The 15,952-nt window shown below is 38.4% G+C and overlaps 1 protein-coding gene across 3 annotated transcripts in view; it reads right to left on the bottom strand.

Moving 5' to 3' along the window:
* Positions 1-15,952, bottom strand: part of GABRA4 (gamma-aminobutyric acid type A receptor subunit alpha4) — a 245,452-nt gene that overhangs the window by 121,458 nt on the left and 108,042 nt on the right. The window lies entirely within an intron of this gene.

Raw genomic sequence — 15,952 nt, 5'->3', positions numbered from 1 at the left:
TCATCTGTACACTGTCTGCCACCTAGGACTCATAGGTTTCATCTAAGATGTGTGTAAAATTACTTTACAAAGTAAATATCTCATACAGATACAAGACAATTGAGGCTTGTGTGACAATTTTTACCAGCTAGGAAAGCAGTCTTACTATCTGACTATTCCCTAATTGCCTCACCAAAGCAGAGTTAGCCTCCACACACTGGAGGCAGCTTGAAGAATAAAAACAAAGGAAGCACTTAGCCTGGTCCAGGGATTCTTTCGCCACCTCTTGGACACAGCTCACTTCTGTTTGCAACTATTAATCAGGCCAGAACCGGTAGGCTGCCGACCCCTGCAGAAGGCACTGATGTTCCAAAACGGAAGGCTTGCTTGCTGTGCTGACACCACTCTTAATGACTCAAACATGTGGAGAACAACATTTCACAGTGACAGTAAGAGCTTCTCTAATAAGCAAAAAATCACATGCCGGGTACTGTGAATTCAGAGCACAATGAGAGTGACAAAGTGGCCCCGGCCACAAGAGCCCATCGCTTTTCTTTGAGGCAAAGACTTAGGTATCTCACAAGGGTGCCCTCAGGTATTAGACATTGCATTCCACTAAGATTTCAAAGAATTCTTTTAGAATTAGAGGAAATAAGTAGCATTTAAATTCTGGTCTATTTCCACCTTCTTAATGCCAGTTTATGAATTTAAGTGTTTTTTTAAATGTAACAGATTTGACTCAAATCACAAAAGTAATACATAACAAGTCAAGTAGCAGGGATGTACAGGTTACTATATTTATAAAGATGACAGATTACTATTTCTTTCTGAATGATTATATTACAATGATGTGTTCCCCTATTCATTTCTTGTATACTGAAAGTGAAAGTCACTCAGTCATGTCTGACTCCTTGTGACCTCACAGACTGTAGCTTGCCAGGCTCCTCTGTCCATGGACTTTACCAGGCAATAATACTGGGGTGGGTAGCCATTCCCTTCTCCAGGGGATCTTCCTGACCCAGGGATCAAACTCGGGTCTCCAGCATTGCAGGCAAATTCTTTACCATCTGAGCCATCAGGGAAGCCCTACCTCTTCCAATTTCCAATTCTCTCTTTCTCTAATCTCTACCCTAGACATCACTAATATCACAAAGCAAGCACCAAGTGGACAGCTACTTAACTGCACTTTCTAGTGTTTCTATAATGACCATATATTAATAAACCCAAGGAGAAAAGTCCATTTGGTAGAACTAATCCATCTACCTCTATAAAACGTCCTCACATTTCCATTATACATTATGTTTACTATCTGCGTTCTCTCTGGCTAGGACTTCACATCTTCTTTGTTAGGTCTGGCCTTAAACCTGCTATCTGCTCCCTGAATTTAGGTTCAGTCACAAATATTCCTTAACATTCAACTCTTCCCTATATCCACCAAGCCTGACACCACAATACTACTTGACTCTTCTTCAAGTCAATGACACTCTCACATACTTTTCTCTTGTTTTCACTGGAATTCTGTTTTCCAACACTGTTCCAACATATCTGAGCAGGCTTCTAGGGGAATTACCTCTCAGAGAGGGAGAGAGAGACTAGATAGATAGGTAACTAAAAGGACAAATGTACATTCAGCACAGGGTAATGGTAACGTGGAAAGACTGAAGTTTAATTTCATGTGAAAGGAATGCCTCCTGGAGAGTATTCATATTGAGGACAGAAAGTCAAAACCCCTCATTTTTTTATTAAGATCATTAGGACAGGGACAGAAGGCTCTGAATAAAAATGTGTGTGTAAGTCAGTCAGTCGTGTCCGACTCTTTGAGACCCCATGGACTGGGGCTCGTCAGGCTCCTCTGTCCATGAAATTCTCCAGGCAAAAATACTGGAGTGGGTTGCATTCCCTTCTCCACAGGATCTTCCCAACCCAGGAATTGAACCCAGGTCTCTCGCATTGTGGGCAAATTCTTTACTGCCTGAGCCACCAGGGCAACAAATAGTGCTCAATAAATACTGTTGGCTTACCCCGACTGTGTAACACACACACACACACACATAAACAAACACTAAAATAAAGTTAATGAGAAACACAGCAAGTAGTGGAATTTTGAATAATTATTTCTCTACCTTTTTCTACAATTCTTGTTTTGCCAATGTTTCCTCATTCATCTAGTCAGTGTTATTTTTATAACAAAGGAAAATTGATTTACACAAAGGAATAAATTCCAGCAGCATTTCTTACAGAAAGTCACTAAGCCTTGAAACCTTCAACCAGCACAGCCAGGTGTCCCTGCTCTGAAAATATGACTTATAGCTGAAGAGAGCGGGACAGCAGACTTAAGCCTCCATTAAGAAGAATCTGTAATGAGCTCTGAAGCTTTGTTACTCTGGTGTGTCTGGGCAGAAATATAGCCTAAGTCTAGGCCTTCCTTAGTGCATGCCATGTTCTCATAATCACTAGGATTTGGCATCTGTTCTAGTAGAGATTAGCTACTAAAAGCCAAGACTGGAAACTGGCTGGGAACTATAATGGACTTGACTACAGAACAGAAAGGATGCTGCTCTAAAACAAATGGAGCCCCCCAAGAACATTAATGATGACTTATTCATTCCCTCTCCAAATATTTACTTACTGACTACACTATGCCCGGACATCTGACACTTAGGGCATATAAAAGAAGACAAATCAGACCACATCTCTTTCCACATAGATCTCACATACTACTGGGAGATGCAGACAATAAAGATTTAAAGAAAAATAAAGCAGGATAAAGCTGCTTCTTTGAGCAAGACAAGCAGTGAAGTTTTCTCTGACAAGCTGACAAAGACTGAAAGAAATAAAAGAGCGAACCACACAGACTAAGATAATTTTGGACAGAAGAACAGCGAGTGCAAAGGAGCAGCAGAGCTGCTGGAGAACAGGAAGTAAGGGCAGAAACTAGGGAGTCTGGAGGCACATAATGTAAGGCCTTCGGGTGAATAAGGATTTTATACTTCATTGAGTATGATAGCAATGCACTCAAGGGCTTTACTCAGAGGGTCGTAGCATATTTACATTTTAAATGGAACTTTTGGCAATGTAAGACATATAGCTAAATGGAGGCAAGGGAAGACATAAGAGGTAGGAGGATTAAGTAAACGTCCAGGCAATAGATGATGATGGCTTGAATGAAAGTGGTGACAATAGAAATGCAGAGAAGTAGTCAGATTCAAAAGTTCACAACCAACAGTTTTGCTGATGTGGGATATGAAACAAAGAGTGATGTCAAGGATGATGCCAAATTTTTTGACTTGAGCAACTAGATATTATCATTTGCTTGAAGGGGAATACTATGAGATAAACAGAGTTGGTAGAGAAAAATCGAGAATTCAAGTTTGGTTACGTTAGGTTTAAGCAGACATTTGGATATGGGGCTGAAAGATTCAGGCCATAGATGGAACCTAGGGAGCCTTCGGTGTCAGAGTGGTAATTAAAAGATCACCTAGGGAGTGAATGTGTCTAAAGAATAGGCGTGGTCGAGGGACGGAGTCCTGGGACACTTCCACATTTAAGGCCAGAATGAAAAAGAGGATCCAGTAGAGAGGACTGAAAGGGAAAACCAATGAGACAAGGAGAAGATTAGAAGATGCCCCCAGAACCAACTGAAAGAGTCTAAGAGAATGCACTTTGATGTTTTTAATATAAATTTATTTATTTTAATTGGAGGCTAATTACTTTGCAATATTGTATTGTTTTTGCCATACATCAACATGAATCCGCCACGGGTGTACACGTGTTCCCCATCCTGAACCCCCCTCCCAACTCCCTCCCCATACCACCCCTCTGGGCATCCCAGTGCACCAGTCCCGAGCATCCTGTATCATGCATCGAACCTGGACTGGTGATTCGTTTCACATATGATGAATAACACAACTATGTAAAACTCCCTTGTCTTGTCTCTGATCTCAGAGCCTTGGAGAAAAGACAGTAGTTTACATCAAGTCTCAGTTTCCCCAATTCTCATGGGGGAAATCTATGTAGTAGACTAGTAAATACTGTGCCACCTCGTTATGAATTAGTTTGCTTACTCTGAGCCCACTCGTTTCTTTCCCTTCTCCTCTTGCAACTAGAGGATGACTCTGGATTCAGCAAAAGCTGAAGAGACCACAGATTTTTCAGAATAACACATCCTGAAAGCCGAGCTTGATTGTGAGCATTGTAAAATCAAATTAAATTTCAGGCATGTTATTCTGATGCAGTGAAGAGAAAATGAATCTCAGATATAAGTAGGTTTCTTTTGTTCCAGCTCTGTGCAACGGACCTCTTATGTATTCATTTTATTTCCTTACTCTTTCACCCTATTCAGTTAAATTTATTTTTAGCTATTGTTGGGCATCCTTTAGGAGAGGCAAATACTAAGGACTATAACTGAGTACAACCCAAAGGTTCCAAAGAACAGCCTGCTTAATGCATCAATGTCAAAGGAAAGAATCTTTCCTCTCAGGAGGGTCAAAGACTTCTTGCTAACTCTGGTGGCCTGGGAGTCTTCTTCCTGACTTTGATATTAACTTCAGGGACTGTTGGTATTACTGTTACAGGTTAGAATATAGGCTAAAAAGAAAAGACAAGCAGTATCACATGTGGTATTAGACTTAAGTGAAACTTTTCATAATGTTACTGGGAGAAGTCTATTGGAAATGTCACATATAGGTAAACAGTATAGGTGAGCATCTTTGAAATCACTGTCATGTTACCTTTATTTCTATAGTTCTTTATGGACTTTATGATACATCTTACAAGCAGTTTATTGGCTTGGCCATGATTCAGGAAGTAAGGCAAAGACATGCATTCCTTGCACAAGAGTTACTTTGGGGACTTGCCACCAGCTTATATGAATGGGAGAGCTCAGTGTTCTTGAAGAGGTGACTTACTCAGTGGTGCCTGACTCATCCCAAACTTTACCCATCTTCCCCACATCAGTTTTCATTATCAGAAAAAAATGACTCATTAAGAGGAGAGAAAATCAAAGTAGTCCTATATCTTCAGAAAATCAGAATAGGTCACTGTATCCCAAGACCACTCGTTATTTTGGAAAGGTATTCTTGTTGTAGAAAAATTTTTATGGACAAATATGATTGGTGAATGCCCAGTAAAGTTTATTTTCCTGAATTTTGATGTATTTGTCATTTTTAAAGTATAATTATAAATATTCACTTTCTTACCTAAATGTATAGACACAGTTTTATATTTTTCTAAAGAGTCCTCTAAATTGCATAAACTCAAGCTGTACCAACACCTCATCTCCCTGAGGTAGACATCATTCATTAAAATCACATAGATGGAAAATAATAAAAAATGGACTTGAAACTAGGGCTGCTTGGCGTCATAGAGCCCCCTTCATCATTTAACCCCCGGTGTTAATGCACCTCATCTCCTCTTGAGAATAAATAATTTTGGAGGGGAAAGAAAATAAATGAGGCTTCTGGAGAAGGAAATGTTAGTAGGTACACAAGGAGGAGTCTGCTGCTGCTAAGTCGCTTCAGTCGTGTCCGACTCTGTGAGACCCCATAGACGGCAGCCCACCAGGCTCCCCCGTCCCTGGGATTCTCCAGGCAAGAACACTGGAGTGGGTTGCCATTTCCTTCTCCAACTAGAAGCACCTAAAATTGAACTATTCCTACTTCAAAATTTTGCCTAGACATGTGCCACCCACCTATTACAGGGCTAGCAATAAAGGATTATTTTGAGTGTACGTGAGTATGAACTTTTATTTTGCCCTTACCCATGCATTTCTATAAATTTGACTATGGTTTCACAATCATCATGACCATGAGAATGTCTGATGGGGGGAAAGAAAAATCTGCAGTACGCCCTTTATTTATGGAACTCACTCTCTCTCAGAGGCACCAACCTACTTTTATTTTTGGATGCCTTTTATTAATGTGGTGGTTGTGCTATTGGTAAATGTACCCAGTGGCAATTTCATGACTTGCATACCCAATAAATGCAATAAATAATTAAAGCTAGCATTAAGCATGCTAATAAATTTACAGGGTTGTTTCCTAAAATAATTACCCCAGTAAATGTAAAAAGGCTACAGTGAGCAGATAGGCAAAAAGGCTACAGTGAGCAGATAGGCAAGACAATCATATTTGAGATCTGATCATATTTCTAGAAAATTCACAGTAGCTCTGCTATTAAAGCTAGTGGGAAAACCTTCCTCTAGGGACTATTTTCGTGGTTCATTTTGCACCATGCTAGCACTGACCCAAAAAAGGACTAGAAGCACAAGGTTCTGTACTAGGAATAACCACAACACACCTAAAACATAGTTTTGGGCAACTGATTGTTGTATATTTGCCCCTTTTCTTTTATTAATGCAATTCAGTGGATAAGAGCAGACAGAATCGAGAGAGAGGAGAATGTACTTTATCATCTGTTGCCAAATTTCAATTTCCTCTTTCAAGTACAGTTGAATGCATTTTCTTTGCAACCCAAAGACAGAAGATCTTGATTACTGTTGCTAGAATAATCTCAGCATTTGTGTGAAGAAGATAGGAAAAATAAATAGTCTCTCTGGATGATGTGTCAGCTTGTGAACTTACAAGACAAGATATATTCTTGGAGGTAGGGAAATTAAATTAAGGTGAAATGGCAGAGCCATTAAAATGACAATTGAAGGCTTATTTTGCGGGCCAGGGCTGGCTTCCCAACTGTCCTTTGTCCTTAGCCTCACCCCAGGGGCACAGACAACAAACCAGAAACGAACAGGTCAAGACAGGGACAACTGTCTGGAAATACAGGTCACTCAAGCTGTGGGCCCTATTAAGAAATGCTAGTTTTTTCATAAAATTTAGTTTTCAGCTCTTTTCTCCCCTGTCTTCACCTACCCCCATGCTTGTTTCAGGTCTTTAAAAAGAAAAGGAGGTGATATCTCTCCTGGTTCAGTTGGCATTCTTTCTCTCTATAACAAGAAAATGCTAAGGCAGAAAAACACCACTTGGACTTCTGCTAAGAAACAAAGTAGCTACCAGTAGTACTAACAGACACTAATTTAGGAAACAGCCTATTACTGTCCACTCTCAAATGATGGGGTTCAAGGCAGGCCACGCCAAAATACAAAATTAAATTTTATAATGTTAATTTTTATAACATTTTTAATATTAAAACAATATTTATATAGGAATTTTTCTCCTGTATATAGGCACTGACCAATATCCAAATGTATATCAAGATGAATTTAACTACTTCTCTTCCAAATTTCTATACCTTTTTACAAATCTTGAAGCTGAATTACCTCTTCCATTCATAAATTAAACCTAAAAGAACTACTGATTCTTTTGAATTCTCTGCTGAAAAAGTCAAATTAAATTGTTATTATTATTTATTGCTTAGATTATTCTACTATTTCCCTAATTGGTTTTCCTGACTTATGTCTCTCTCCATTCAATTTACCAACAACCAAATTTTCTAAAGTACCATTTTTCATGCTTTCACTTTCTGGTTTAAAATCTCTTGTTGATCCTACTTTATGCATAGCATCTATCTTAAACTCTTTGGTCTAACCTGGTAGGTTCATTGCTGACAGCATATCTCCTTTGTTCCCTAATCACAGGAATAATCAATAAATCACAGTGTATTGTAAAATTACCACACTGTAAAATCAGGGAAAAGGGGCTGTTCATCACTTTTTGTTTATTGCTGTATTTCTCTATAGCTGGAGAAGAAAGTTATCAGATGTTCAAGAAATGGCTTTAATTCATATTAATATCCATACCCGATATGCTTTCTTTTTTTACTTATAAAAAGCAAGGTCCAAATCATGTACCATCTCCTCCAATAAATATTATCAATACTTCAACCTGTATTCATCCTTCTTTTTTTCAATATGCCAGCAAATCTGGAAAACTCAGCAGTGGCCACAGGACTGGAAAAGGTGTTTTCATTCCAATCCTAAAGAAAGGCAATGCCAAAGAATGCTCAAACTACCACACAATTGCACTCATCTCACACGCTAGTAAAGTAATGCTCAGAATTCTCCAAGCCAGGCTTCAGCAATATGCGAACCGTGAACTTCCTGATGTTCAAGCTGGTTTTAGAAAAGGCAGAGGAACCAGAGATCAAATTGCCAACATCCGCTGGATCATGGAAAAAGCAAGAGAGTTCCAGAAAAGCATCTGTTTCTGCTTTATTGACTATGCCAAAGCCTTTGACTGTGTGGATCACAATAAACTGTGGAAAATTCTGAAAGAGATGGGAATACCAGACCACCTGACCTGCCTTTTGAGAAACCTGTATGCAGGTCAGGAAGCAACAGTTAGAACTGGACATGGAACAACAGACTGGTTCCAAATAGGAAAAGGAGTACGTCAAGGCTGTATATTGTCACCCTGCTTATTTAACTTATATGCAGAGTACATTATGAGAAACGCTGGACTGGAAGAAACACAAGCTGGAATCAAGATTGCTGGGAAAAATATCAATAACCTCAGATATGCAGATGACACCACCCTTATGGCAGAAAGTGAAGAGGAACTTTTAAAAAGCCTCTTGATGAAAGTTAAAGAGTAGAGTGAAAAAGTTGGCTTAAAGCTCAACATTCAGAAAACGAAGATCATGGCATCTGGTCCCATCACTTCATGGGAAACAGATGGGGAAACAGTGGAAAGTGTCAGACTTTTTTGGGGGGGGGGGGCTCCAAAATCACTGGAGATGGTGACTGCAGCCATGAAATTAAAAGACGCTTACTCCTTGGAAGGAAAGTTATGACCAACTTAGACAGCATATTCAAAAGCAGAGACATTCCTTTGCCAACAAAGGTTTGTCTAGTCAAGGCTATGGTTTTTCCTGTGGTCATGTATGGATGTGAGAGTTGGACTGTGAAGAAGGCTGAGTGCCGAAGAATTGATGCTTTTGAACTGTGGTGTTGGAGAAGACTCTTGAGAGTCGCTTGGACTGCAAGGAGATCCAACCAGTCCATTCTGAAGGAGATCAGCCCTGGGATTTCTTTGGAAGGAATGATGCTAAAGCTGAAACTCCAGTACTTTGGCCACCTCATGTGAAGAGTTGACTCATTGGAAAAGACTCTGATGCTTGGAGGGATTGGGGGCAGGAGGAGAAGGGGATGACAGAGGATGAGATGGCTGGATGGCATCACTGACTCGATGGATGTGAGTCTGGGTGAACTCCGGGAGCTGGTGATGGACAGGGTGGCCTGGCATGCTGCGATTCATGGGGTCGCAAAGAGTCGGACATGACTGAGCGACTGAATTAACTAACTAAAGTAGATAGTGAAGACTGCGGTTTATCTATTAATATGTTTTCTAGTACTGAATCCAAAATTATGCTTTTTCCCTTTTAGTCTCAGAAATAAGGTATTGGCGACAGTCCTTCTTCTACCCTTGTAAAACAGGAGAGCAGAGCAGCTTCCTGAAGACAGTTCAATTCCAAGAACAAGTGAATATAAAGGGGTTCCTAGTTTCTCCTTCTCAATTCAACAATCAAATAACTCTCTGAACTACTTCAGACATGTTATGACAATGGATCTTACACATAAAGGAAACATCAGAGGTGGGTAGGAAGCATCCTACGGTCCCTCCCATACAACAATATTCTGCAGCATTCTGTTCTTTCTAAACCTCTAAGCTTAATCATTAAGCTTCAGCTCAGCTTGAGGTGTGGCTTTCCCCTAGAGAAAGGAATGAGTATCTTATCAAGACATTCCTGCTCCCACCATTGAGTCACCCACTCCAACTATGACTTTGGGTATCTTTCTAGAGCTAGTGTTTCCAGTTTAGATTTTCAAGCCCAGAATCCTTCAATAACAGGTCAAAAACCACACTAACTGAAGTAAATCTGTAGTCATTCTAAATCTAAAGCTGAAAATTTAATCCCAATTCTATTTCTTATCCCAAATTTTGACCAGCACATTCACCATTTTCATCAGCAGTCCTGTAATTATATCAAAAGGCTGAAATTCTAAGAATAAAATTCTGACATTATAGACATATTCCAAACTTGAAAATAACCTCTTTAAATTATTAAAATCCCAAGGATAAATTAAAGTCCAAAAATTAGATAAACTTGAAAGTTTAAATACAAGAAATTTTAAGGTTTAAAGAAATTTAATGTCTATGATCAAAGTCTCAGGCCTTTGTGAGCTGCAGTTTGAAAATATTAAAATCAAATTTCTAGTAGAAAGTCCAAAACTCATGTTGATAAATTTATTCTACTTTTTCTCAGTCAGAGGTATTCTCAGTGTCTGAATTGGGTATAGTTTCCTCAAGGAGTCATAAATTGTATCATGTCAAAGACAGGTAAAAAGACATGTTTTTACTACAAACATCTTAAAGAGTCCAAAAAGTAGTCATCTGAAAAAAAATAAAGTTGAATCTGTATCTTACTTCATGACCACTGACAAACTCAAAAAGAATCAAAAATTTAATGTATAAAGGAAAAAAAGAAACCATGAAAGTACTAAAGAAAATAAATTTCTTTATAAACTTGGAGAAATACATTTCTAAATAGGACTCCAAACTTATAAAATAAAATAGATATATTTTTACCACATTAAAAAAATTAGTAGGGTCAAAAGACAAATTACTGACATGGGAAAAACATGTGAAACTCACATCAGAGACAAAAGTAACATCTTCTTCATATAAAAAGAGCAGCTGGATATCAACCAGAAATAAAACACTAAGGGTTCCCTAGAAAAAGGACAAAAAGCCAGTTCACAGAAAAATTCAAGTGGCCCTTAAACAAATGGAAAGATATCAAACTCTTTTGTGTCCTATTATTATATAATGAATGCAAATTAAAACAACACTGAAGTAACATTTTTCACTTATCAGATTGGCAAAAATCTCAACCTTTCATAATATTGTTAATAAGGCTATTGTGAAGCATATAAGCAGAATGCAAAATGTAAAAGACTTATGAGATTTGGCAATATATAAACAATGCTATCTACTGCAAAATACTGTAAGAACATCTATGAAATATAATTTTATTGCTCAGACTTCATGAGAAAAGTTAACAGTGGTCCATCAGACAAAAAAATTCATGTGAAGAATTGGATATTAAGTGCTTAAGTGTTGACAATATTGGTCTCTTGAAATGGAGAGCATTAGTTTCTGAATAAAATTCCATACGTAAGATTTGGATGAATTTGGTAGCTAAGTTTAACATATATTTGATGAATAATGGAACCTGTAACTGATTAGATGTATGGTCCATTGGTAATATTTGAAATCATTTATTCATAGCTCAGTCGGTAGGGAATCTGCCTGCAATGTGGGGGCCCTGGGTTTGATTCCTAGGTTAAGAAGATTTCCTGGGGAAGGAAATGGCAACCCACTCCAATGCTCTTGCCTGCAGAATCCCACGGACAGAGGAGCCTGGCAGGCTACAGTCCATGGGGTCACAAGAGTCAGACACAACTTAGCAATTAAACCACCATCACCAAACAATGTTATATATGCATTTAACTTCTGATCCAAAAAATCAAGTCTCAGAATTTATACTATAGATAACTTGCCAAAAATGAGAAGTATATAAGCTTATTACCAAACTACTATTTTTAATTGCAAAAGAAGGGAAATCACTCAAGTGTCTATCAACAGGGGAATATTTAAATAAACTATGATACATTCACATAGCAAATATTCATGCTACAGCTATATTAATATTTTATACCATGAGAAAGAAGCTCTCTACCTATTGATATGGAAGTATTTCTAGAATGAGCAACTAAGGGAAAAAACAAGATGTAGAACAGTATATAAAATTTGATTTCTTTTATAGAGAAAAGGCAAAATTAAAAATATGTATTCATATATGCATACATTGCGTTTAAACTTTGCAACCCCAAGGACTGCAGCACACCAGACTTCCTTGTCCTTCACCATCTTTCAGAGCTTGCTCAAACTCATGTCCATTGAGTCAGTGATGCCATCCAACCACCTCATCCTGTCATCCCCTTCTTCTTCTGCCTTCAATCTTTCCCAGCATCAGGGTCTTTTCTGTGAGTCAGCTCTTTGCACCAGGTGGCCAAAGTATTGGAGCTTCAGCTTCAGCATCAGTCTTTCCAATGAATATTCAGGACTGATTTCCTTTAGGAGGGACTGATTGGATCTCCTTGCAGCCCAAGGGACTCTCGGGAGTCTTCTCCAATACCACAGTTCAAAAGTATCAATTCTTCAGTGCTCAGCCTTCTGTATGGTCCAACTTTCACATCCATACATGACAACTGGAAAAACCATAGCTTTGACTAGATGGATCTTTGTTGGCAAAGTAATGTCTCTGCTTTTTAGAATGCTGTCTGGATTGCTCATAGGTTTTCTTCCAAGGAGCAAGTGTCTTTTAATTTCATGGCTGCAGTAACCATCTGCAGTGATTTTGGAGCCCAAGAAAAAAAAGTCTCTCACTGTTTCCATTGTTTCCCCATCTATTTGCCATGAAGTGATGGGACTGGATGCCATGATCTTAGCTTTTTAAATGTTGAGTTTTAAGCCAGGTTTTCACTCTTCTCTTTCAGTTTCATCAAGAGTCTCTGTAGTTCCTCTTCACTTTCTGCCGTAAGGGTGATGTCATCTGTCATACCTGAGATTATTGATATTTCTCTCAGAAATCTTGATTCCAGGCTGTGCTTCATCCAGCCCAGCATTTCTCATGATGTCCTCTACATATAACTTAAATAAGCAGGGTGACAATATACAGCCTAATGCATTCCTTCCCAATTTGGAACCAGTCTGTTGTTCCATGTCCATTTCTAACTGTTGCTTCTTGACCTGCATACAGGTTTCTCAGGAGGCAGGTAAGATGGTCTGGTATTCCCATCTCTTTAAGAATTTTCCACATAGTCTAACTCAAACCAAACTGCCTAGGTCTATCTTTCGCACTTACAAATTAATTAAAGTCTTTTAGACGATCTGTAAAATGGAAATTGTAGGAATTCTTACTTTATGGGATTGATGCACAAAAATAATGAGTTAACAACTGCAAAGTACACAGGACAATATTGGGCATTTACTAACAATTACAGTAATGTTTGTTAAACAACTGCTGCTTCTGTTTAGTGGCAAAGTCATGTCTGACTCTTTGCGACTCCCTGGACTGTAGCCTGCCAGGCTCCTCCGTCCAAGGAATTTCCCAGGCAAGAATATTGGATTGGGTTGCCATTTCCTTCTCCAGGGCATCTTCTCTACACAGGAATCAAATCATGGTCTCTTGCTTGGCAAGCAAATTCTCTGCCCCTGAAGCACCTGGGAATCCCATGTTAAACAAGTAAATATTAGTTAAGTACAACTTGAAAGAAATATAACAGAAATTCGATTTATCAATGTATATTTTTTTAGTTTTTGAATTATAAGTTTTTGAGTTTGGAATGTATGGTTCAAAAACAAAAGTAAATTAACATATAAACTTAAAACTGGCCCCACAGCACTAAAATTTAAATATAAGACATTCCCAGATTCTAGACTAGATATCCCCCTAAAACACTGTGTTCTTAAAAATCAGAATTGGTGGCACAAGCGGTAAAGAATCCACCTGCCAAAGCAGGAGACACAAGAGATGCAGGTTTGATCCCTGAGTTGGGAAGATCCCCTGGTGTAGGAAATGGCAACCCGCTTCAGTATTCTTGCCTGGAAAATCCCCTGGACAGAGGAGCCTAACAAGCTACAGCCCATAGGGTCACAAAGAGTTGGACGGGACTGAGCGACTGAGTATGCACGAAAAGGAAGAAGTATACCTGGAAATATTCTTGGTTTTAGCTTTATCTGGATGCTTCTAAGTCTGTGTGAGCAGTACAGATTCCAGGAAACTATTTGTACATTGATTATGACACTATGGACTCATAAATCTAGGCACAAAAATGCATTTAGCATACCACTGCCTCTCTTAGACTGACATTTCAGACATTCCTGACTTTCAGAAAAGTTTAAAATTCTGCAATCAAGATCACCAGATTTTACTTGAAGTATAATTTTTCCCTCTGCAACATATGTTTAAAACCTCTTCATTTCTGTTCTCTCCTTTAACTTCCAGTTTTTGACACTCTGTTACTACTGGAAGTGGAAACTCTATCTCATGAAATAAGCCTTACTATCTCCAGAAAGCAGATATTTTCAATCCTATATGACAGTGGCTCTTTCCTCTGCCTCTTGCTACGGAATGGCTTAGCTGGTGAAACCTGTATCTCAGAGAGGGTTTCCTTTTTATCTTATTTATTTTGACTGAAAAATCACCCTCAAAAGTTGATTCCTGAAGTGAAGCTGCAATTGATGTTTCTGAAGCCTGAGAGCCTAGGGGCCCACTGAGAACTAATAGCCCTTCCATATGCTCCTGCGGGCAGTGCCTTTCATCACTGAAGTGTTTAGGCCTTGAATAGCATTTTTTTTTCTGCTACACATTTTTCTACAGCAATAAAATATGCCTCTACTTTTTATCTTCCTATAACTTTCAGAAAGTTGGAGTTAATTTGTTAACCATTTAATCCATTTCAAAAGTTGAGTTTCTAACTGCTTAACCTGCTTATTAATTTGGTCTCTTCTCCAAAATATAACAGATTATTGCTGTTTGCTGGAAATGAATACTTGCCTTCCTTTTTATCTTTTCTAGACATCAGGGTTTGTGGGTTTTGTTTTTTTTTTCCTAATTTCTTCCTCCATTTCTTAAATTCCAGAATCATTTCAACTATCAATGATGAAATCACTACATTCTGAGTTTACTAAAAGTATCTACTATTTAAACAGATTTCTTATCCCCCACTTCTCTGAGATGGATAATTCCACAAAAAAGACTTTTCTCCCATCAGACTGATATCAAGCCCATACAAGCTTAAATTTAACTCATCTTCTTGCCTTGTTCCTTGCAATAAGCCTTATCTTGCTGAGCCTTGTCTTTAGTCCTAATTCTTGGGCATATTCCTTTAAGGCACAAACTAAGTATATCTCTCTGCAAATCTACAAAGACTACAGTACCTGAAAATCACCTAATGATACTCTGTATATTCTACAGACCTTCCTACTTTTCTCACTATTTAAGATTCTGTTCTAATGTACTTTACATCATTTTCTTACCTCAATTGTTTATTGACTCTCTTTGAAGGAGACATTCCATTTGAGACCCTGCCTCTTTCTCTTTTTGATTAATTTGGGACCTGGGGACCTATTTCAATCTAGTAACAACTAAATACCTCTCCCTTTTCTTATACTCGGTTGAACAGCATTTACATCCCCTTGACTCTCTATTTCTCCCTTATAGATGTCTACTGGAACTTCAAAGTGTAATTTTCTACGTCACCTTTGTCAATTCACTTCATAATTTCTCAAGTTTTCTTCTAAAATAAGTTTTATTCTCCTCCAGTTTTTCTTTGTTCCATTGTTCGTTTCCATTGTTCTATATTAACCTGAGCACGAATTTTAAATTACTTGAATACCTCAAACTAAGCAAATGCAATCATTAGAACCAGAGATTCCCAAGCACAAGCCTATCTGACTTGTTTTCTTAGACACTATTTTTGCAATCGTTTTATTGAGTTATTTTTCCTTCTGAATTTAGGAAGTTATATGGTCCTTATCGGCTTCCCTGGTGGCTCAGCGGTAAAGAATTTGCCCACAATGCAGGAGACCAAAGTTCAATCCTTGCATCAGGCAGATCCTCTGGAGAAGGAAATGAGAACCCACTCCAGTATTCTTGCTTGGGAAATCCCACAGACACAGAAGCCTGTCATAAAAGAGTTGGACATGACTGAGGGACTAAACAACAAATACTCTTTACAGTAAGGGTTCTCTCTTTTTTTTTTTAATTTTTATATCCATCAACCTCCTGTTGGTGCAGTCACAATTTGAATCTCAGCAGTGAAAAGTCATGGTCAGACTGTATGAAATTATCAAATTTAGGGCCACTTGAGATCAAGAGATAAGTGGTGGTGGTTTAGTCACTAAGTCCTGTTGTATCTCCCCAAAGAGATAAGAGCAACTTTTAAACACAG

The sequence above is a fragment of the Bubalus bubalis genome, chromosome 7, assembly GCF_019923935.1.
Source record: "Bubalus bubalis isolate 160015118507 breed Murrah chromosome 7, NDDB_SH_1, whole genome shotgun sequence".
Classification (NCBI taxonomy): Eukaryota; Metazoa; Chordata; class Mammalia; order Artiodactyla; family Bovidae; genus Bubalus; species Bubalus bubalis.
This window is presented reverse-complemented; position numbering and strand designations above follow the sequence as displayed.